This window comes from Acinonyx jubatus, chromosome C1 (genome assembly GCF_027475565.1).
Source record: "Acinonyx jubatus isolate Ajub_Pintada_27869175 chromosome C1, VMU_Ajub_asm_v1.0, whole genome shotgun sequence".
NCBI lineage: Eukaryota > Metazoa > Chordata > Mammalia > Carnivora > Felidae > Acinonyx > Acinonyx jubatus.
In genome coordinates this window covers 178,274,138-178,300,210 of record NC_069381.1, presented here as the reverse complement: position 1 = coordinate 178,300,210, position 26,073 = coordinate 178,274,138, and the positions used below count along the sequence as shown (strand labels likewise).

General features: G+C 33.3%; 1 long non-coding RNA gene across 1 annotated transcript in view; it reads left to right on the top strand.

Moving 5' to 3' along the window:
- Positions 1–26,073, top strand: part of LOC113595284 (uncharacterized) — a 126,272-nt gene that overhangs the window by 89,179 nt on the left and 11,020 nt on the right. Inside the window, exon 4 of the long non-coding RNA XR_008295499.1 lies at positions 16,188–16,280. This is a non-coding gene — a long non-coding RNA (uncharacterized LOC113595284). The remainder of the gene's footprint in view (positions 1–16,187; positions 16,281–26,073) is intronic.

The following is a 26,073-nucleotide window of genomic DNA, read 5'->3' as shown; positions in this document are numbered from 1 at the left end:
GGGTTCATGTGTCCCTTCGAAATAGCATACCTGTATCTCTTAGATAATTACCTAGTAGTGCAATTGCTGGGTCGTAGGGTAGTTCTATTTTTAATTTTTTGAGGAACCTCCATACTGTTTTCAAAATTTATACATTTTCATTTCTACCCTAGAAATCATAGATAAGAAACAACCAGCAAATATTTGACAACTTATCATATGTATGGTATTTCTGGTAGGTATGAAGGGGGGTACAAATAACTGAGAACACTACTAATAGGAACTTAATAATTAAACCTAACAATTAAACTGGAGTAATAAAGCACTAATGTCTTATGGAAGATGTGACTCATCGATCAGTTGTGCAGAGCTGTACATGTCTTTATATATTTTTTTAAATCTAAATCGAAGTCCTGTCCAAGCTGTCATCTACAATTCAAGCTCAGTCTTAGACCTTGGTTCCTTCTTTCACTCTACCAATGTTGTACGATTATTCTAGCATCTTGCATGGAGGAGGCCTCAATTAAAATTCACACGTCCTAAATGGTATTCACTGAAAACCTGTTATCCCAGTCTTGAGGTCCCTTTACTTCCAGAAACTCTACTGTTTTTGTACTATCTTTAAAAGCCATGTAAAAAACCTCAATATCTGATTCATTACAGCATAAGGTGGCTATTCTCTTCTTTGGTATTTTTCACTTCTTCAAGGTGTTGCCTGCTAATAGGACCCAAAGCCTCTGTTAAAAAGATCTAGTCTTTTTCTCTTCTACTCAATAACTTTTAATTCTTCTTCCCCAGATCCTCACTCTTTTCTTTCCTCATTTGTACCAGCCCTTCTGAGACTGACTAGTAAGAAAGATGGGAAAGGCTGATGATTTCAGCTGCCTTAACCCCAGCTTGCTGGATTTTTTGAGAAAAGAAAGTACAAAGCACCTATCTTTCTGGAAAGAAGTAAATATAGTATTCTTTGGGTTATTCTGTTTATATACTATGCCCCTACAATGACTAAAGTGCTAGATAAAATCACATGCTTGAATCACACAATAAACATTGTAGAAGACATTATTAGTGGGGATTGTGGTGGCATGGCCCAAATCAGAGAAGGGACAACATGAGAGATGTATTTTGAAAATACATGTATGAGATAAGGCTAATGATAGGAAAATAGCATGGCTGTACTATTTAAGTAAATGGTTTTGAGGCACCTGGGAAGCTCAGCTGGTTAAGCATCAAACTCTTGATTTCGATTCAGAACTCATGGGTTGTGGGATCAAGCCCTGTGTTGGGCTCAGTGCTGAAAGCACAGAACCTACTTGGTATTCTCTCTCTGCCTCTCTCTCTGCCCCTCCCCCACTTATGCACATGCACTCTCTCAAAATAAATAGAATAAAATAAGATAAAATAAAATAAAATAATAAAATAAAATAAAATAAGTGGTTTCATGTGCAATAAGTAAAAATAGTTAATAACAAGTGCATTTTGTTTTCCAATTATGTGCTAGGCATTTAAACATATAGGTTGGGGTTTTATAACTTGTGAAGAAATGACAATGAGAACTATCAAAGTTAAATAATGATAAATTGGCTATGACAGAATAACTGTGTTGGTAAGTACAAAAAGGAGATGAGAAGAGCTTCACATCTTTTAAATCCTCAGTATTTCACCATTATACTGTATGATATTGTAAGTACCCTGATTAGATATTTGATGTCATGTTACATATAGCATTAGTGACTGTTTTGGCTTTATTTATATCAACACTTAACTTAAATTCTAGTTAGTAGGCGTTCCTGGGTGCCTCAGATGGTTAAGCATCCCTCTCTTGATTTTAACTCAGGTCTGTGAGATGGGAGATTTTAGCTGTGAGATTTCAGCTCACAGAATGTGAGATGGGGCCCACCATCGGGCTCCATGATGACAATGTGGAGCCTGCTTGAGATGCTCTCTCCCTCTCTCTCTGTCCCTCCCCTGCTCGCAAGTGCTTGCACTCTCTCTCTCAAAATAAATAAACAAACTTAAAAAAATAAATTCAGTTAGTTAACATATAGTGTAATATTGTTTTTAGGAGTAGAATTTATTGATTCAGCACTTACATAAAATATCCAGGGCTCATCACAGCAAGGGCCTTCCTTAATACCCATTACCCATTTAGCCCATTCCCACCTAACTCTCTCCATCAACCCTCAGTTTGTTCTCTGTAGTTAAGAGTTTCTTATGTTTTGCCTTCCTCTCTTTTCCCCCCTTTCCCTATGTTCATCTGTTTATTTCTTAAATTGCACATATGAATGAAGTCATGTGGTATTTGTCTTTCTCTGACTTGTTTCACTTAACATAATATGTTGTAGCTCCATCCAGGTCATTGCAAATGACAAAATTTCATTCTTTTTGGATTACTGAGTAATATTCCATTGTGTTTGTGTGTGTGTGTATCTCACAACTTTTTTTCTCCATTCATAAGTTGATGGATGTTTGTGCTCTTACCATAATTTGGTTATTGTTGATAATGATGCTATAAACAGCAGGGTGCATGTGCCACTTTGAATCAGTATTTTTGTATCCTTTGGGTAAATAGTGCAATTACTGGGCTGTAGGGTAGTTCGATTTTTAATTTTTTGAGGAACCTCCACACTGTCCTCCAGAGGGGCTGCACCAATTTGCATTCCCACCAAGAGTGCAAGAGTGTTCCCCTTTGTCTGCATCCTTGCCAAAATCTGATGTTTCCTGAGTTTTTAATTTTAGCCATTCTGACAGGTGTGAGGTGGTATTTCATTGTTGTTTTGATTTGTATTTCCTTGATGATGATTGATGTTGAGCATCTGTTCATGTGTCTCTTAGCCATTTGGATCTCTTTAGAAAAATTTCTATTCATGTCTTCTGCCCATTTCTTCACTGGATTATTTGTTCTTTTGGATATTGAGTTTGATAACTTCTTTGCAGATTTTGGGTATTAACCCTTTATCACATATGTGATTTGCAAATATATTCTCCCATTCTGTCAGTTGCCTTTTAAGTTGTTTTTTTTTATTGTTTCCTTTGCTGTGCATAAGCAATAGTTCATTTTTGCTTTTGTTTCCTTTGCCTCAATAGACATGTTTAGGAAGAAGTTTCTCTGGCTAATGTCAAAGAGGTTGCTGCCTATGTTCTCCTCTAGGATTTTGATGGTTTCCTGTCTCACATGCAGGTCTTTCATCCATTGTGATTTTAGTTTTCTGTATAGTGTAGGAAAATGGTGTAGTTTCACTCTTTTGCATGTTGCTGTTCAGTTTTCTCAACGCTATTTGTCAAAGATACCATCTTTTGTTCCACTGGATATTATTTCCTTCTTTATCTAAGATTAGTTGGCCATATTGTTGTGGGTCCATTTCTGGGTTTTCTATTCTGTTCCATTGATCTATGTGTTTTTTGCCAGTACAATACTGTCTTGGTGACCTCAGCTTTATAATAATCTTAAAGTCTGTAATTGTGATGCATACAGTTCTGTTTTTCTTTTTCAAAGTTGCTTTGTATATTCAGGGTCTTTTGTGGTTCCATACATATTTTAGTATTATTTCTTCTAGCTCTGTGAAAATGCTGGTGGTATTTTGATAGGAATTTCATTAAATGTGTGAATTGTTTTGGGCAGTGTCAAAATTTGATATTTGTTCTTCCAATCCATGAGCATGGTATATCTTTACATTTCTTTGTGTCACCTTCAATTTCTTTCATATGTATTCTATATTTTTCAGAGTATAGATATTTTACCTCTTTGGTTAGGTTTATTCCTAGGTATCTTATGTTTTTTAGTGCAATTATAAATGGGATAGATTCCTTGATTTCTCTTTCTGCTGCTTCATTATTGGTGTATAGAAATGCAACAGATTTCTGGAGTGCCTGGGTGGCTCAGTTGATTAAATGTCTGACTCTTGATTTTGGCTCAGGTCATGGTCTCATGATTGTGAGATCAAGCCCTGTGATGAGCTCTTTGCTGAGCGTGGAGCCTGCCTGGGATTCTCTCTCTCCCTCTCTCTTTGCCCCTCCTTTGATTATGCTCTCTTTCTTTCTGTGTGTCTCCCTCTCTCAAAATAAATAAATATTAAAAAATCCTCCTTTTGAAAAAAAAGCAAATGCAATAGATTTTTGTACATTGGTTTTGTATCCTGTTACTTTACTGAATTCATGTATCAGTTTTAGCAATTCTTTGGTAGAGTCAGGTTTTCTACATAAAGTATCATGTCATATGCAAATAGTGAAAGTTTGGTTGATTTTGTATTATGTTAATGCTGGCCTCATAGAAGGAGTTTGGAAGTTTTCTTTCCATTTCTATTTTTGGGAGCAGTTTGAAAAGAATAGGTATTAACTCTTCTTTATGTGTTTGGTAGAATTCACCTGTGAAGCCATCTGGCCCTCGACTTTTGTTTGCTGGGAGATTTTTTGTTACTGATTAAATTTCTTTGTTGGTTATGGGTTTGTTCAAATTTTCTATTTCCTCCTGTTTTAGTTTTGGTGGTTTATATGTTTTTAGAAATTTATCCATTCATTTCTTCCAGATTTCCCAATTTGTTGGCATATATTTTTTCATAATATTTTTATATAATTGTTTGTATTTCTGTGGTGTTGATTGTGATCTCTCCTCGTTCATTTGTGATTTTATTTATTTGGGTCATTTCTCTTTTCTTTTTGGTTTGTTTGGCTAGGGTTTATCAATTTCATTAACTCTTTCAAAGAATCAGTTCCTAGTTTCATTAATTTCTACTTTTTGTTTGTTTGTTTCTGTATAATCTGCTCTAACATTTATTATTTCCCCCTTTCTGCTGGCTTTAGGCTTTATATGCTGTTTCTTTTCTAGCTCCTTTAGGTATAATGTTAGGTCATGTGTTTAAGACTTTTCTTGTTTCTTGAGGTAGCCTTGTATTGCTATATGCTTCCCTCTTATGACTGCTCTTGCTACATTCCAAAGGTTTTGGAGTGTCATTTTTCGTTTTCATTTGCTTTCATGTATTTTTTCATTTCTTCTTTAATTTCCTAGTTAACCCATTCATTCTTCAGTATGTTGTTCTTTAACCTCCATGCATTTGTGGTTTTTCCAATTTTTTTTCTTGCAATTGACCTCAAGTTTCATAGCATTCAGGTCTAAAAAATATGCATGTTATGATCTCAATCTTTTCGTATTTGTTGAGGCCTGATTTATGACCCACGATATGATATATTCTGGAAAATGTTCTATGTGCACGCAGAAAAAAATGTGTATTCTGCTGCTTTCGAATGAGACGTTCTGAATATATCTGTTATGTCCACCTGGGCCAGTGTGTCATTTAATGCCATTGTTTCTTTATTCATTTTCTGCTTGGGTGATCTGTCCATTGCTTTAATTGTGGTGTTAAAGTCCCCTAATTTTATTGTGCTGGTATCAATGAATTTCTTTATGTTTCTTATTAATTGATTTATATATTTGGGTTCTTCCATTTTGGGAACATAATATTAACAATTGTTTGAACTTTTTGTGGTTCTGACCCTTTATTGTGATATAGTGCCCTTCATCATCTCTTGTTACAGTCTTTGTTTTAAAATCTAGTTTGTCTGATATCAGTATGGCTACTCCAGCTTTCTTTTGATGTCCATTAGCATGGTAGATCCTTCTCCATCCCTTAACTTTCAATCTGTATGTATTTTCAGGTCTAAAGTGAGTCTTTTGTAGGCAGCATATAGATGGGTCTTGTTATTTTATCCATTCTAAAAGCCTATGTCTTTTGATTGGAGCATTTAATCTATTTACGTTCAGAGTGATCATTGAAAGATAGGAATTTAGTGTCATTGTGTTACCTGTAAAGTCAGTGTTTCTGGAGATTTTCTCAGTTATTTTCTAGTCTTTGTTCCTTTTGGTATTTCTTTTCCACTTAAAGAGTCCTCCCTATATTTTCTTGCAGGGCTGGCTTGATGGGCATGAATTCCTTTAGTTTTTGTTTGTGTAAAAAACTCTTTATCTCTTCTTCTATTCTGAATGACAGAATTTCTGGATAAAGTATTCTAGGCTACATATTTTTTTTTCTCATTCAGCAAGTTGAATATATCATGCCACTCCCTTCTGGCCTGCCAGGTTTCTGTGAGTAGGTCTGCTTCTGACCTTATTTGTCTTCCCTTGTAGATTAGGGATTTATCTTCCCTTGCTGCTTTCAGGAATTTTTCCTTATCTCTGTATTTTGCCAATTTTACTATGATGTATCTAGGTCTTGGTCTCCTTTTGTTGATTTTTCTGGGAATTCTATGTGCCTCCTAGATTTGGATGTCTGTTTCCTTCTGCAGATTAGGGAAGTTTTCAGCTATAATTTGCTCATTTATAACCTTCTGCTCCTTTACCCTCTCTTTTTCTTTTTGTATTCCTGTGATATGAATATTATTATGCTTTATGGAGTTACTGAATTCCCTAAATCAATATTCATGATACAATATTTTTCTTTCCCTCTTATTTTCAGCTTTATTATTTTCCTTAATTTTATCTTCTATATCAATTACTTGTTCTTCTACTTCTTCCATCCTTGTGTTCTTTGCCTCAAGTCTGTCTCAAATCTCAGTTACAGCATTTTTTTTTTTAATATTTCATCCTGACTAGCTCTTAAGTCTTTTATCTCTGCAGTAAGGGACTCTCTGGTGTTTTCTCTGCTTTGTTCAAGCCCAGCTAGTATCCTTTATGCTGGTTGTTTTAAATTCTGGTTCACACATATTACTTATAGTTTCCATTAGATCCCTAGCCATGACCTCTTCTTGTTCTTTCTTTTGGGATGGATTCCTCCATCTTGGCATTTTGTCTAGGTGTCTGTCTTCTCTGTGTTAGGAAAGGCTGTTTTGTTTCCTGCTCCTGAGAGTAATGACTATATTAAGAAGAGGTCATTCACTGTCCAGGGCCTGGCACTTCAGAAAGTATTTCTGGTGAATGTTGTGTGTACTCTGCTGTTGTGTTTTGGCTGCTCTTTCTCTCAGTTAGTCCTCTACAGAGTTTCTCCTTGCCTGCAGTGGGGAGTGTTTGGACCTTGTCCATAGTGTGGTGAGTTTTAACTATGTGTGTTTTGGTCTGTTTGTTAAAAGAGGCTAGATCCTATTTCCCCTAGAGCTAAAGCTTTACAGCACTCTATGGTCAGTAAACTTGGTACATGTACGGGTGAGGATGAGGTTGTGCTGGTCTTCTAAGAGAAGGGCCCACTGCTGCTGTGGCTTTTAGCACACTTGCTCTAATAAAAAGAAAACATCTGTAGAGTACAGTGGAGTGGGACTTGGTGTGACTCATTCCTCCACTGTGGGCACTGTGCTGCTCACTGAAGTCTGTGCTGATGGGTGGGGGGAGATAATAACGTCAGCCCCCCGTCTTATCTGTGGAGAGAGAAGTTTGCACCCAGTGTTGTTCGGGAAGCCCTCAGAAAAGAGCAAACAATCTCCGCTTGCGTGTCATGGGCATCCCTCAGACCTCTGACTTCACCCTGTCTGTGTCTGAACCATATGCCCACACTGTGGCACAGTGCTCCTGTGTTCTATCTCAGGCCTGCTGGCTGGGTTTCAAATCTCCTAAATTTTAGAGACCCAGCTTGGTGTGGACCCGCCCTGATCCTCTGAGGGTGGGTCTTGCCACTCTGTGGCTAGTGCCAATTTGGGTGACTGTTCTGAATAAGAATATTGTATAGCAAACAAATAAAGATAATCATAGATAAGGGGGGAAATGATGTAACTTTGAAAAATATGAATAGTTACTCCTGTAAATCCTATATGTTTGGGCAATCTTAATGGATATGATTTGTATTACATATTACTTTGATAAGAGGCTATAAAAGTTGCATTATCTAAGTGAGAAAATACATTTTTTAATTTACATTATATAATGGCAAAAATGTTGCCATTACATGCGATCTGAGCTGAGATGCTGGCCTGTAAGTTATACATAATACATGTCAAGTTCATGTACACAAAGGAAGCTATAAAGAATTTTCTAATGGGGAAAAACAAAAGCCAACACAAATCAAAAAAACAACCATAACAAGACAAATCTGTTTGCCATACTTATTACTGTATTAAATGTGATACTAAATTCTTCCTTTTTATTTATTTTCTAGTAATCACACACATCTTTATTAGCTGACCAAGAAGTATCTATCAGTTATTTACCATGTAATTATCATTGCACTGCACATATTTTATCTAAGAACTCTAATTCAGTATGGAAAAAATTTTAATTATATGTCTTGGAAGATTATACTGTTTTATACATCATGTGTATTAGATTATCCATTAGAGTGGTTACAAAGAGGCTTTGAAGTCCAAGTACTTGGCCTTTCACTATTGTGAAATCTTGGATAAGAATTTCATCTCTTTAACCCTCTGTTTCTTTAACTCTAAGTGTTGGAAATAATAATACATGACTCACTATTATGTAGATTAAAAGAGATAAGTTAATCATAGTGCTGACCATAGAATATAAACTATAGCTATAGTCTAAATATGATGAGAGGGTGACAAGTATATAATATGAATTAGTGGTATGAGAGAAAATTGTTGTAGTATTCTAAGTCCTCAGGTATCTTCAAGTGGGCTTACTCTGGTTCTTCATATTGAACCCAGAGTGTTACTCTCTTGGCTTTAGATTATCTTTAGTAAAATACATTACCATGGGTAACCAATTAAACTCTTATTTGTCTCAGTTTGTCAAATACATTTCAACTTGAAAGTTAGCTTAAACTAACCAATCTCACTTAGCATTAATATTAACACTAACAAATCAAGAAAGTATGATGCAAAAATGTGATTGGTGTTGTACATTTATAAGTTTGATTCTGCAAGGATTTTCCCTTGAATAAATTGGAGCAATGGTCCCAACCCAGGTTGCACATAGAATAATCTGGACTTTAAACAATTACCAGTGCCTGATCCTTACATCAACAATTATAATTTAACTAGTCTAGAATAAAGCTTGGAGCTCAGAATTGTCTAAAATATTTTCAGATGAGTATAATAATGATGAAGTTTTAAAAACTGAATTTGAATACACTGTTACTAGGCAAATGGTGGTGCTAGATGCTTGTATAATAAAGTACAACACACTTTAAATTATAATTTTGTGTAAGAACTAAGCTTAAAATATTATTATTTTAAAAACATTTAAACAAAATATACCTCATATTTTTAATCATATAGATTTTTTTCTTCAAATGTTTTAAATCTATAAATAATGTATGTATACACCATTGACAAAATTTTAAATTTACAGTTTTTCAAAGAAGAATTTGTTCTTTATGTGTTAACTTAAGACCATTGCTCAGGCACTTAGTGGAAGGGCTAAAATGATATTAATGTTTTTTGTCAAATTTATAGCAAAACTGGCAATGAATTCCTGACACAAATATTTGAGGTACTGAAATTTCTTAATTGCACTAGTTGATCAGGCTAAGATTAAAGGGATATAGAAAGATGGAAATTAAAAAAGAAGCACAAGTGGGGAAGAATGCAAACCAAGTCATATCTAGCACTTCAAACAACCAGTCCTAAAGCAAATAAATGAAATTTTTGATGGAAACTTTAAGGAAGTTGAAAAGAGAAATCATATGGGTACTAAAAAACTGGAGTTGAAGGAGAGTTAAGATAATAATGACATATTTTACCTCTGATCTGCCTACTTCTGAAGTCAATAATTTGGGTCTATATAACAGAGAAAATATTGTGACAAGAAATAGACATTTAAAGATAAAATATAGTTTATAATTCTTTAGATTTAATCAAATTTTAATAATCTAAATGATCTGCTCCAAAGTGTCACATATCACATCTTACATTTTGCAATCCATTGTTTTCTTTGCATTTCTTCTCACCAGTCTTGGAAGTATACCATCTGTCTTTATGTAGAAGGCTTATAACAGAGTCTCAGGTATTTGTCCAAGCTGTATAAGTTTCTTTATTCATCTGAAGCTTTAAGTGTGTGCTGTGTGTGAAAATAAGAGAGTTCAGAGTTTTGGTTTATAAATTATTAACAATGTAAACCTGAGCTGGTCAATTAGATTCTCTGAGCCTGGGCTGTAAAGAAGAGGTATGTCTCTCATACCTCACCAATGTTTAGATATCAGGACCTATTGGAAATAAAAGTACTGATTTTGTCTTCAAAGCATTTGAAGTTATTACTACATTGAAATAAATTAGAGTTTTAACAAAGTCCAGAACAAACTCAGTCATAGATTGTATTGACTGAGCACCCATACTAGCAACCTGAGACTAAAATAAGCTTGTTTATTTGTGGAGATAAATATTGTTTATTTTAGATTCTGCTGTTATTTTTCACAGAGTACTTGACATGCAATCAGTGATTACCAGACACATTAAAATCAAGAAACAATAGCTCATTGTCACGGGAGGAAATAATCAATAAAATTAATGTCAGAGAGGATTAGATGTTGACATCATCAAACAGGGACTTTAACTAAAGTGAATATGATAAAGTATGAAGAGGAAAGTTTCATGAAGAAATGGGAAATTTTACAAGTCTTGAAAGTGTAATAAAATTCTAGAAATGTAAAATACGATTTCAGGAAAAAAAAAAGATTCATGAAAGCGGGCTATAAACAAACTAGTTGCATCAGAGGAAAGTATCAGTGAACTTGAACACAGTTAAGTAGAAAGAATCCAAACTGAAATTCAAAGAGAAAAAAACTCTAAAAAATAGTAGAGAAAAATAATGCATTCAAGATTTGTGTGATAATACCAAAATGTCTAAGAATGTAATTAGAGGCTCAAAAAGACAGAGGGAAAGAATGAAAGTTGAAGAAATAATGGTAAAAATATTCCCAGAATGAAAGAGAACAGCAACCTACAGAATAAAGGACCTCAGCAAAACCAAAGCACAATAAATGGAACAGATAAACAAACCCACAAGTAACCACACTCAAGCATTTTATAGTGAAACTACCAAAAATTTAAAGAAAAAGAGAAAATTATAAGAGCAGCCAATGGCTATAAAATGCATAATAGAGACAAGAATGATGCTATTAATAATGGCTAACTTCTCACTAGAAGTAATGGAAGGCAGCAAACAATGGATGTAGAGGAGAAGCTGTCAATCTAGAAATTTATATTCAGAAATGTTCTTTAGAAATGAAGATAATATAAAGTTATTCTGAGAGAGACTAGAGCTAAGATAATACATTTTCAGAATGGAATACTGTAGCTAAGAAAATTCATGCCTAGCAGACTGAACTATAAGAAATGCTAAAAACAAAACAAAACAAAAAAAATCACTTTCTTTAGGTTGAAGGGAAATGTTATCAAATCAATTGAACACAAGATCTTCAGAGGAAAAAACCCCAGGAATGGTGTATATTTTGGTAGATAGTTAAATCATGTGTGTGTGTGTATGTGTGTGTTTCTGTGGGTGTGTGTTTATCTTTAAGTGACTCTTGACTAATTAAAGCAGGAATAATAAATAATAGTTAATAATATAAAAAAGACAATATATTGGATTATTTCCAAATAGAAAATCACATTATATAAACAAATCCTTAAAGAGCAGAGGTGAGAAAATGGAGTTAGACTATACACAGTCTCTTATACTGGTTTGAAATAGTATGATAGTAATGAACTATGATCAAGTAAAAATGAATATTGTAATATTTAGAACAATGCTTCTCAATTGGGTGCTGTTTATCCCCCAGACGGATATTTGACAATGCTTAGAGACATTTCTGGTTATCACAACTAGGATGGAATAATATTGGCATTTACAAGGTGTATTTATAAACATCCTGTAGTGCATAAAACAGCCTCCTCACAACAAAAAATAACCCAGTCCAAAATTTCAATAGTGCTGAAGTTGAGAAATCCTGTTCTAGAATAACTACGGAAAACATCATTAGCAGAGATAAAATTCAAATTAAATAACTATCAACATATCCAAAGAAAAATGGCAGTTAAGGAGGAAAAGATGGACAATAAACAAATTGGAAAATTGGAAAAAAGAGCAAATTAGGGGACTCGATTCTAATTATATCAGTAAATCTATAAAATGTAAAGGGAGTAAATATTCCACTTAAGAGGCAGAATCTTTCAGTCTGGCTAAAAAATCAAGACCTAAGCTTATGTGCTTTACAAGAAACTGTCATAAGACACAGATAAGTTAAAGGTAAAATGGTGAAAAAGAATTTACTATGCAAACAGCATATAAAGCTGTTAGATTTATAGCAATATCAGACAAAATATTAGCTAGAGACAAAAAGTGACATTTTTTAATGGTAAAAGAAAAACAATAAACAAAATATGCTTAATTCTCATTGTAAATAAAAACAAAGTTTAAAATACCTGAAACAACAATTATAAGAAATTAAAAAATGGAGTTGTCCTCAGCTATAATTAGAAATTTATAATGTATATTTCCCATATATTAATAAAATAAGTAAATCAAAATTCAGAAAATAGAGAATGTATAAACAACACCATTGACCGACTTGATATAGTTGATATTTATGAAATATTTTCCTCAAAAGCTGTAGAAAACCACTTCCTTCTCAAATACACATAGAACATTCATCAGGATAGATTATATGCTGGCCAATAAAGCAGGTATTAACAAATACCTTTAGAAAATAAAATCACACATAGTATTCTAACTATAACATTATTAGATTAGAAATCAATATTAACAGGATACCTAAATATCCTCAGATATTTGAACAAACATACACTTCTAAATTACCCAAAGTTCAAAAAATTTTAGAAGAGAAACTTGCAATTATTGTGAACTGAATGGTAATAACTGAAACATAACATTAAAATATGTGTGATGCAATGAAAGCAATAGTTAGAAGATATTATAAACTTTAAACATTTGTATTAGAAAAGAGCACAAATATAAAAATTATGACCTCAGATGTCAGTTCAAGAAGGTAGAAAAAGAAGAGCAAATCAAAGCCTAAGTAAATAAAGGAAAGGAAATTATTTAAAGAGTACAAATAAAGAAAATAGAAAATTGACACGAGAGGAAATCAACAATACTAAAAGTTAGTTATTTGAAAAGTTTGATAAGGTGCTAAGTCTTAAAAGATGATTAAGAAAAACATTGGGAAAGCACAAGTTATTATCAATATCAATAATCCGAAAGAGAACGTACACAGAAATCCTATAGAAATTTCAAGATGATACAGGAATATTGCAGAAAACTTTATACCAACATGTTTGACAATATATATATGTACAAAACCATCAAGACATACATTACTAATACTGACATAGAAGAAACACCAAAACCCAAAGAGCCTCCTACTTATTAAACTAACAGAGTTTACAGTCATAACCTTTTTCACAAAGAGATATCCAGGTCCAGATGGCTTCATCAATGAATTGTGTCAAACATTTAACAAAGATGTAGTATCAATGTTTCAAAATTCTTTAAGAAAATAGAGGAGTGAAGAATTCCCAATTTACTTTATGGATTAATATTTACGTACCACCCAAACCTGAAAAAATGCAACAGAAGGGAATTATAGGTTAAAATTCTGCATAAACACAGATGTAAATATTCTCAACAAAATATTAGCAAATTGAATTCAGCAATACACGAAAAAAGATAAATCATCATGACCAAGTCAGGTGTGTCACAGGAATGCAAGTTTGACTCAAAAGTTGAAGTCAAACAATGTAAAACACCATGTTAACAGAATAAAGATGAAAGACCATGCGTTTCATTATGCTGCAAAAGCATTTAACAAAATTTGATGTGTCTCTTCCCTTTGAAAACTCTCATCATACTGGGACGTAAAGAAAACTTCTTCAAGATATTAAAGCTCATTAAAACAAACAGAGTCAAACAAATCCAGAGCTAACGTACATGCATAGCCTAATGGAGAAACACTGAAAATTTGTCTTATAAGATAAAGCATTTGCTAAGTATCTGTGCTTTCACCAATTTCACTCAACATTATTCTAAATGTTCTAGAAGTATAATAAGGCAAGGGAAAAAGAGAGACAATCAACTTGGGAAGAAAAAATTTAAAACTAATTTTTCCAGATACCATAATTGTTTACATGCTGAACCCTGTGATATTTTGGAACAAAAATCAGAACTACTAGTTGAATGTATCAAGATGCAGATTCAATATAATATAAAAGTTGATTGTATTTCTTTATGTTAGTAATGAACAATTGGAAAACAAAAATTTTTAACATTTTAACATTTATTGTTATATAATAACACCAAAAAGTGACATCATACACCTTAGAAAAAATAAAATATCATCAAAACTTCTAAATTTAAACTATAAAGTCTTTTTTAGAAAAATTGAAGACCTGTATAAATAGAGATATTTATGTTTATGGATTGGAAAAAGTAATATAAGATTCCCTCAAAATAGATCTATAAAACTTTCTGCAGGTATTTAAAAAAATTATTGACAACCTGTTTTTAAAATTTACTTGTAAATTTATAGGATATAGAATACCAAAGCAATTTTGAAATAAAATGAAGTTGGAGATACTATATTATATGATTTTAGTACTAAATCATAAAGCTGCAGTAGTGATACAGAAACTGTTTTGAAGATTACTCATCTTTGAATATTTGAATGACTGACAGGTTATCAAAGAGTATATAGCATATAAAGGCAAAGTATGTGATAGAGTAAGAAATAGAGAATGCAGACAAGCATTGGGCTTGAGAGACTTCTAGATATAGATCCCCCAACTTCTTACACAAAGGTGCACTTGGTCTCAGTATTGTGATAAGCGAAATAAGTCAGTCAGAGAAGGGTAAATACCATATGATTTCACTCATGTGGAATTTAAAAACAGGTGAACATAGTGGAGGGGATAAAAAGAGTAGGAGGCAAAGTCTATGAGACAACTACGATGAACAAACTCAGGGTTGATGGAGGAGAGGTGGGTGGGGGATGGGCTACATGGTGAGCGGTATTAAGGAGGACACTTGTGATTAACACTGGGTATTATATGTATAAGTGATGAACCACTAAATCTACTCCTGAAACCAATATTACACTATATGTTAACTAACTAGAATTTAAATAAAAACTTGAAACAAGAAAAGAATAAACCATCAAGATTTTTGTGATGATCTTGGCTTCAGGAGAGCCCAAGGTAGAAATTTTCAGTGAGGTCTTTTATAAACGTTCTGGTCACGTAACTATGCTGTGTTTGCCAGTTGAAAGCCATTGAATGGATGTCACAAAAGGAATTTAAGATTAAACAGTACATCACCATCATTGGTGAGTTGCTTAACACACAGACTTTATCTGGTTAGGGTCTGAACCGTTTGACAAAACAGTCGAAACCAGCTACCCATGTTTCCCTGAAGAAAAGCAGAGTTCCAGTCAGGCAATAAAATAACTTTATCCTATTTAGTGAGGTATTAGCTTAAGGATAGACAAATAAGCCAGTAGAATACACTAGAGAGTCAAGAAATAAACCCTCACATGTATGGCCAACTGATTTTCAACAAGGAGCCAAGCAAATACAATGGCATAAGGAAAGTCTTTTAGTTGAAATATTATATGTCCACAGGAAATTGCAAAGATAGTACAGAGACGACCTAGTTCCACTTCTTCCTGCTTCTCCTGGTCTCTTCCATTGGTTACCTTTAGAATACTTATAGTACGGTATGAAAACTGCGAGTTTGACACTGGCATGAAGTATGTGCGTAGTTCTATGTCATTTTATCACGTGTACATTTTTAGAATCACCACCGTGGATACAAATATCCCATTTCCAGAAAGATCTCAGTGTTACTTATTTATAGGCACTCTTTTCTCTCTACCATCTCTCATCCCTGGTAACTACAAATCTGTTCATCAGATCTATCAATTGTGTCATTTGGAAAATGTTATGTAAATTATATAGTATATGACCTTTTGGTATTGACTTTTTTCACTCAGCATAATCCCCTTGAGATCTGCTCAAGCTGTTACGTGTTGTTGGTTTTTTTTTTTTTTTTTTTGCTTTTATTTTTTGAGGGAGTAGTATTTATTGCTGAATATTACTTCAAGGTACACCTGAACCACAGATTGTTTTTGTTTTGTCTTGTTTCATTTTAACCATTCATCTGTTGAAGGATGTTTTGGTTGTTTCTAGTTTTTTGCCATTGCAAATAAAGCTGCCTTGAACAAACATGGACATGGTTTATATGAGTGTAACTTTTTATTTTTCTGAAGTAGATGCCTAGGAGGTGATTGCTGGATGATAAATATGTGTTTATTTTTTTAAAGAAACTGCCATACAGTTTTCAAGATTGACTATACCATCCTACATTTCCACAATGTATGAAAGACCTCATTTCTCCACATCCTCACCATAACTTGGTATGTCATTTTTTAAAAACATTTAGCCATCCTCATAAGTATGTAGTGATAACTTACTGTGATCGTAATTTGTATTTCTGTAGTGGCTAGTGACGTCAAGCATCATTTCATGAGCTTATTTGCCATCTTATAACCTCTTTGGTAAAATATCTCCTCATGTCTTTTGCCTATCTACTAATTGGATTGTTTATTACTATTAAGTTTTAAGACTGTTTGATACTCCAGGCTGAGGTTTTTGTCAGCTATATGATTTGCAAACATTTTCTCCCTATTAACCATGTTGCTAGAATAATTGGATTTTCATCTGAAAAACAAAACAAAACTGATCTCTTTATCATTCAACACATAAACATAACTTGAAACACTGACCAAACTATAAACACAGAATTATGAAACTTCCAGAAGAGAATCTAAAACAACACTTTTCTCCTCTGGGGTAAGAAAATGCTTCTTGAACAAGTACACTAGAATCACTAACAATAATGAATATGTAAGTTGGACATCAATAAAATTGAAAATTTCTTTTCTCAAGAAACATAATTAAGAAAATGAATATGTAAGCCACAACAGGGAAAAATTATTTGCAATACATATGTGCAACGAAGGACTTTTATCAAGAATATACCAAGAGCTCTTACCAATCAGCAATTAAAAGATGAGCTTCCAGTTTTTATTTTTTTTAACGTTTATTTATTTTGAGACAGAGAGAGACAGAGCATGAACAGGGGAGGGGCAGAGAGAGAGGGAGACACAGAACCGGAAGCAGGCTCCAGGCTCTGAGCCATCAGCCCAGAGCCCGACGTGGGGCTCGAACTCACGGAACGTGAGATCGTGACCTGAGCTGAAGTTGGTCACTTAACCGACTGAGCCACCCAGGCGCCTCGTGCTTCCAGTTTTTAAAAATGGGCCAAAACTTTACCAATTAAAGTGTTTTCTTTACAAAAACACTTAGCTTGTTTAAAAAGAGAAGATACATGGTCAATAATCACAGAAAGATCCTCCAGGGAAATATAAATTAAAATTACTATGAGCTATCATTTCACACTGACTAGAATGGCTAATATAAAAAAAAACCCAAAGCATTAAATATTTGTGGGCGTAGGGAGGAGCTGCCCTCTCAGACATTGCTAGTGGAACTTTAAAATGGTTTAATCACTTTGGAAAACTGTATTGCGATTTTAAATGAAACATATGTTTTACAGTATGAGCAAGTAATTCCTGTCCTCGATATTTAGCTAAGGGAATTGAAAATATAAATCCACAAAAGAATTTGCACAATAGTTTTCATGGAAGTCACATTCGTGATAGTCAAAAATATTGGGTAATATGGGTCATCAGTAGTGGTATGCATAAAAACAAAATGCTTTGTGTTCATACAATGGAATACTAATAAGAAACAAAAAAGATTGAACTATTGATATGCAACATGGCCAAATATTGAACTTATTAACTCAAGGAATCCAGATACCATGTGTACTGTATGATTCCATTGATATATAAAGTCTTAGCAACAGAAAAAACTAATCTAAAGTGAGATACATCAAAATGTCCTGAGAAGAAGCACTTGTGGTTGGAAAGAGACATGAAACTTAAGGGTATGGCTGAGTATTTAAACTCTGTCCGTTTTGTAGTATATTAATTGTGATACCTTAATTTTAAAACAGTTAGGTGAAAAATAGGTAAAGAAAAAAATAACTCAAAATAGAAGGAATGCAAATGGCCACTAAGCATATGAAAATATGTTCCACCTTCACTAGCAATCAAGTATTCTCAAAGCAACATTATGAAATAATTTTTCATCTCTCAGAGTAATAATAATAATGAATGATAATTTGTAGTTTCAGCAACTGCATGTGAAATGAGGCACTCATTTATCTCCAGTGAGAATGTCAATTGATTTACACTCTGCAGAGAAATTTGTTTTTAAAACTTTATGGCATTTCCACCCTCTGAACTAATATTTCCAATTTTTAATTTTTTAATGTTTATTTTTTAAATTTATTTTGAGGGAGAGAGAAGAGATGGGGGGAGCAGAGAGAGAGAGAGAATCCCAAGCAGGCTCAACACTATCAGCACAGAACCCGATGAGGGGCTCAAACTCATGAACTGTGAGATCATGACCTGAGCTGAAATCAAGAGTTGGACACTTAACCGGCTGAGCCACCCAGGCATGCCCCAATATTTCCAATTTTTAAAAATATGCATATAAAAACGCTACTTGGTTTATAGCTTTTTCATCTGTAAAAATAACAATAATAGAACTTTCTGTATTTTAAAACTTTTTTTTGTAAGAAAATAATACTATTTAGCATAGAATTGCTGCCCATTATGTTGTGGGGGAAATGGGAGAAGAGTAGGAGATTAAATAATAGAAGGATTGTCACATGGACCTAAAATGTAAATGTGCCATGAGCAGAGGAATATAATTAACTCAAGTTTCGCACCTGAGCCTAAAAGAAACAACAGGTGTATAAGACAATGGGTATGAGAGATCTTTGAAATTTCAAGTAGTTTAGTTAGTAAAGTACCACTTAAAATATAAACTTATTATCACTGCCAGTTTTATTCTGCACTGTAGGTCTATTACCTACTGCTTCACACTAAACTCACACTGATCCTTCAAAATTTAAGGTAGTGCTGAGGAAACACTGGGATAAATGAAGTGATGACTCCAAATCCCTCAGAATGAACAGATTAGGACTTCAAAATTTTCAGCCTAGGCTGCGTAAAGTAATTAACTGTGTGTGTGTGTGTGTGAGTGTGTGTGTGTGTGCATGTGTGTATACATATATACACATATATATGCATAAATAAATATATACATATATAATAAACAAATAGAAGGAATGCAAATATATATATAAAATAAACAAACCGTTCTCTCTTCCAATCCTAGACTAATTAAAACAGAATCTCCAGGTGCTGGAGCCTAGACATTGATAGGTTTTAAAATCTCCTTAGGTGATTCAAAGGTGCCTTTGTGAAGAAACTGGGTTAGATAGAGTTGTATGATGAAAGATTTTACTCTGCTGCAGAGGGTATGAAGACTGTTCTTATTTGAGTTCCTCTTAGAAATATAACGTAATTTGCAAATATTGCATGGTCAGAGGTCAGCTATTATACCTTCTACATTCTTTTGCAGGTAGTATTATAGTTTTAGGCTAAAAGTTTTCTCCATTGACTTGTTTTTATCACAGTTGGTTTGTTAACTGGATACAGGGTCTGAATTCCTTTGCTGTGAAATATAATTCTGTTATCAGCAAAACCACATTCTGCCCTAGGTGGTTTCTCCAATGGCTTTAATCTCCCTTTTCAAATCCATGAAGTAAAGAGCCTTCCAAACTAAAGAATGAGTCGTCATTTGGGCTAAAAGAGACTTTTAGTTTAGATTTCAGATATTCTAACCCACTGTAAAAGTTTGATAAAAAATGAATCCAAGCTTTTAATTAATTGTGTACATAAAGCTGAAAAATTCTATTGGGAGACATTCCTAATAATCCATGCACATAATAGGGTGGGAATTGTTTATAAATATAAATGAATTGAAAGGTTTATAACCCTGGAACAAGATGATGAAAAATCAAACCATGGTTGGCAAGCTCACAATTAAATTCTCAGTAAAGGACTTACTTGATAATTCTGTTTAATCTTTGTTTTCCAATATGTTCCTGGAAACAAAGAGAAAAGAAAAATCTCAGCCAGAGTAGGAAATGCAGAGAGATTACATTATATACATATAATTTTAATAACTCTTAGTTGATTTCAAGATCCTTAAATAAAAACATAACCTCCTTTCTGTGTGTGTGTGTGTGTGTGTGTATGTGTGTTCTCTCTCTCTATATATATATGTATGTGTATATATGTGTGTGTGTGTGTTCTGTCTCTATATATGTGTGTATATGTATATATGTGTGTGTGTTCTCTCTCAGTATATGTATATATATGTGTGTGTGTATGTATATGTGTATGTGCGTGTATATATGTATGTATATGCAATATAAATTTGACAGAGATTTAGTGATGTTTCCAACTGCAAATTTTTTTAAAAAATCAAATTTTGGATTTTGAGGGAAATCTCATATTTCTGAAAAAGAAATTGATGTTGTGTTATTGGTTATTTTTACTGTTGACATTTTATATTGAATATTTTATAAAACTAGAATCAAACGTTTATTTAATGGTGAGTCTAGATATTTCCTCCAATATGTGGCTGTACAGGATTTAGCTGCTCATAAAATTATCCCCCACTTTTATATTACAAGCAGATTCACATGCTTAGTTTTCCAAGTATAAGCAAATATGTTTGCATTAAACGTTATATGGCTGTTTAAAATTACTTCTGATATCTCATTTTACCTTGTCCAAAATTATATCAAGAAAGAACTCATCTTCATCATGAAAATGTCAATGTATATCCTGTACTTGGTGATATCCTGAGTGCCTACACTTGTCTATCTTCCACACTTGATTATTGCCACATTTGAGGGCAGGGAGTATTGCTTTTATTTACTCCAGTACCTCATTTAGTACAGTCCCTGGAAAATACTATATGGTTTATAAATATGGGTTATATAAATATATATCTAAAAGTTTGTTTGTTTATTTATTTATTTATTTATTTATTTATTTATTTATTTATTTAGAGAGCACACAAGTGTTGAGTGGAGGGAGGGCAGAGAGAGGGGGAGAGAGAGAATCCCAAGCAGGCTCTGCACTGTCAACACAGACCCCACCTGGGGTTCAGTCTCATGAACTGAGAGGTCACGGACTTGGCCAAAATCAAGAGTTGGATGCTTAACCAGCTGAGCCACTCAGCACCCCTATAAATTATATCTTTAAAGATAACTGAATTAAATCTCATTCTATCTAAAAATACTACCAAGTCTCACAAAATCATTCCATTTATTCACTTTTCATATTTATGAAAATTCCTGTTTTAATGGCACTGATCCAAAGGATGTTTCTTCTCCAAACTAACTTTAATCACTTGAGATATAGAAAATGATCCCTTCTTCTACAAGCCGATTGGTCTGGGGTGCTTGTATATTTTTCACCAACAGTGTGCTAATATAAAATGTGGGGTTAAAGCAAAAAAATCTATGTCATAAGAAAAACTAATTAGTATCACAGACATCTAACCCTAGATGATTCCTTGTCATTACATTTAGGCATGAATGCGGTTATAATTACATATACAATGATAGCAATGTTCTACCCAGGATCAATTGGTCTGCTCAAATTAGTTGCATTAATATCTTAACAGCTGAAGAAACCTAGATAATATGTTTTACAAGGCAAATGTTTGTATTTACTCCATCCAAAGAGTTTTTGGAACAATCTTGCAGAAGCGCAAAAGCATTTTAGATACAAGATAGCACAGAAATACAACTGGGCAAACCAGAATTTTCAATTAATTCTGACAAAGAAAATAGGTATTCATGCAGAATATGTTAGTGTGCCATGATTAACAATCTTTTTAGTGAATCATGCATGATAAAACATCAACTACAAATTTTATATGTTTCTGCATTTTAAGTCATTTTTGATCAATGAGATTCATAAATATAAATTTGACCTTTTTTCGTTCTGACACTGTGTACTCTACACATTATTTGTATATAATTTTTCTATTTTTTTTGTAGTTCTCTGCATGCTATATAAGGTAATATCCCAAAGGTGTATACAGAGTTAATTTTTGTCTGACAGTGGTGTCCAGAGCCAGCTTATATCTAAATATTGAAAGTGGTGATGTTTAAGTTCTCTTTAAGTTTAATTAGAGGTTGTAAACACTACCTTTTATAGCCAAAGAGAACTAAAACCTAATTCCCCATAAAAAAATGGATCCAGTATTGGTTAATTTGTTTCCTTCTGTCAGTAGCTACACAGAACATAGCTATTTCCAACCCCACATTCATACATAAAAGATAAAAGTGTAGTTGTTAAAAGACTGGTGCACGTTGGGTCAATATTTCTTATTGAGCAATAACTTTGAAGTATTTCACAACAGAACTTTAAAATCCCTTTTAAAAAAATGTATCATTGATGGGATGCCATTAAATCTTTAAAATAAGAGACAGTGATGAGATTTTATAAGCAACAGTATTTTCTATTTCAGTTTTAGAACTAAGGTTATTCATTGTCCCCAAAACAAGATGGTTGTTTCAAGTAAATAGTATGTGTTGAATGATACATGATGGTGTAGTGTTTAAGTTTGGCTGCCTTTATAGTTAGACTGGGTTTGAAGCTTCAGTCAATTACTAGCTGTACGACCTTGGCTAATTATTAAATACTCCCTGTGCCTTGGTTTTTTAAAGTGTAAAATAGCATAGTATTAGGTTCTACTTTATAGAGTTTTTGTAATGATTAAATGAAATTAATACATGCAAAGTCCTATGTCTGGCATATAGGAGGAGTTCAATAAAAGTTACATATTATCACTCTTTTTATTTCATTGAATCTAAGCTGACATTGATTATAAGATTACACTATTGTTATGTAGAGCACTGGGGATAAAATGCTGCCAATTAAACTAGGATTAGTTTTTGTATTTTATTCTTATTAAAAGAGCTCTTCTGCATTTAGATGTAGATTTTAATCATGTCTACCTATAGTGCATACATAAAAAAAAAAGGAAGAATAATTGAAACAAATTGGATAAGTTATTCTCAAAACTTCTTAACATGCAGGGTCCAACTCTTCTGAATAAGCTTTGAGTCAGCATCATTGATGTCTAAATGTTTTCAACTATGTATCACTCTTGCAGCCATCAAGGACATCCCTAATGCCACTTTTCTTAGGAGTGGTACATTATCACTGCAGTTTCTTCCACACTATTAACGCTCATTGTAAAAATGTTAATGCTGGCATTTTCTTAATTTCCCCAGGTGATATCACGGAAAGGTTTTTGAAGAACACTGGGATTTCTATTCTCTTCTCAAATGATTCTTGAATAGTTGTAGTTGTCTAGTTAAGTCCTCTAAAATAAGTCAGGTTAACCACAAGTAGTCAGTGGCAACTTTATCACTATTGCTGCTGGTCCAACAGTAATCTTAAAACATAACTTAATCTCAAGACATTGATTATTGGAGGCATATAAATCTCAGAGATGTTAAATTGGGGGATCTAGGGAGACTTTTTAGAATCACGGAATTCTGTCACACTCTGATCTTTTCTCGCTCTTTCCTTTATTTCCTCCCTGGGGATCAGAGATGGAGTAACCTATCAAATTAGTCAATTTGGGAAAAATAAACTGGTTATGCCCAGTTTGACTCCTTTCTTTTTAGCAGATTCCTTCTCCCCACAGCATGGACCCCCTGCTCTCTGTTTCAGAGCCAGGCTATCCATTCCAGGGTGAGGACGTCTTTCCAGTTCCTGGATTGGTAAATCGTTCTGCCATATGTTGGTTTTAAAATTTGTATTTCAATTTAGCCCTTATAAGTCATATTTTAATCTACTGAGTCTTTTGCCTGTCTCTCAATTTTTATTTAATCCCTTCCTTCACACATGCATAGACCACAAAGTACTATGGCTGAAAAATGACTCCTATACCCTACTCCCTCACTTCTCCTACTGCTTGCTTGTTTGCTTTAGACAGATTTTATTAATTTGGGCCTCATTCCATATCTTCTTTTCTTGGATTTTTTTTTCAAGTTAGTTGTCTATTTGGTGAGAGTGTGTTTAAAACTGGAAAATGTTTGGGCCCACATAAACTGCAATATATTAAAAGAAAACAAATAAGGGAGTGCTTCACTGTTAACACTTCTAGGACTTGAAACACTACTCATTTCAGGTAATGTTTTCAAATTCCTGACAAATATCAATTTTCAGAATTCCCTGGAGTTTTAGAAAATTTTCAAATTATACTTTATTCTTTTAAAAAAAAATTCTTTTCATATTTATTTATTTTTAAGAGGGGCAGAGGGGTAGAGGGAGACGCAGAATCTGAAGCAGGCTCCAGGCTCTGAACTGTCAGCTCGGAGCGCTATGTGAGACTCTAACCCACGAACCGTGAGGTTATGACCTGAGCCAAAGCCAGACACTGAACCAACTGAGCCACTCAGGCCCCCCATCAAATTATACTTTATTCTTTATCTGAGTACATTTAAATAATGAGTGCACATGATAATAACCAGTGAATTTTTTTTTCAAAAGGGCAGTACTAAAAGTTTCAGAGGTTCTTTATAAAACAAACTGAAATAATGCAATAATATACTAATATAATAATAGTATGAACTGGTATATGGTGACAAGATTATATATTTCATTAACATAGAAAACCGTTCCTATTTGATTTAGACATTTAATAACAAAAACATCAAAAAATGAAATGTTAAGATAAAATGAAATGAATACCAAATAAAATAATTTTAAAATAAAGATAATACCACATGCACTTAATATTTAAGTTAATGTTTATAAAATGCAATTTTGGAATACACAAAACATTACTCCATCTGATCTTCATTTCATAACAAATATTCTAGATGTAGAGAAGTTTTTGATTTTTTTTTTGACACTAACTGAATTGTCCACAGGGCTTGTGAAAGTCTCTACAGGTTATGTATTAGTTCATGTTGCTTTTTATCAGTTCATTTTGTTGTTTTTTTTTAAGATGAAGGTGTTTTTGTTTGTTTTTTTGTTTTGTTTTGTTTTGTTTCATTTTTGTTCTCCTGTGGTTTGGTTTTGCCATTAATGCACTGCTTTCACTAATTTAGATTTTAGTTTCCAGTTTCATATGCATATTCCACATCAGCACTTATATCTTCTTTTTGCATTTTATGTGTTGAAGTATTTACAAGGAATTATTGCCTATAGTGATTATGCAAACACAGGAAAACTCCACCAATTTCTAAAAGCTGCAGAATCTGCTTCCAGGTTCCTAAGGTAGACATCAACATGATACTCTAAAAGTGCTTATCAATATATATTAATATTACCCAGTAGGTATTTTCCATGGTTTTGATAGACAGAAGTAAATTTTACTCTTAAATCTCAGAACTTGATCATTTGACTCTGAAGGAATTGTAATTTAATAATTTGTGTCAGTCCACTCCTTTTGGTATTGATTTCATATTCCAGGATGACATAAATTATTGCAATCCACTTGTGACCTAGATACATTATAAAAAGTAGCAATTGCTGTGGAATGAGAAGTTTTCATAAGGGAGGAGGTATCATTTGTCTTTTTAGAAAAAAGAACAGCAAAAATGACAGACCTGCATCAGGAAAGCCCCACATTTGCAGGAGAGGGTCAAGTCTCTCCCTGCTCCTTCATTTTACTATTTTGCTTTATTTCTTGGTGAAGCTATCTACTTCTATTTAGCGACAATTCTAGCCATGAACTATCAGTTTCCAGACAGTTTCATACTGAGTATGAAAGGTGAATGATGAGCAGATAGATTAATACAAGAAAAGTCTGGTTACCTTCACACTGGTTTTAAAACTGGAATAGTTAATTTTATGAAGAAATTTATTTTAAAATGTGATGTTCTTGTAGTTGACACAAAGATATGGCACATTATAAATCATGATGAACCACTAATGAATGAATCAATTGGACAACTCAACCAAAAACAAAAGTAGACCAAAACACCAAATCTTAAAATAGGTATTATTTGCTTTTTTATTGAACTAAATGTATTTTATTATTATCAAATAATTTATAAACATTTTCTAATGAATTTAATTCCTAAGATACTTGGTTTCTCTGTGGCTTTGAGCTGACACTTTTAGACAAAGGGACTATGAGATATCAGTAACTTAATTAAGCTCACAAAGGAGCCAGATTAGACAA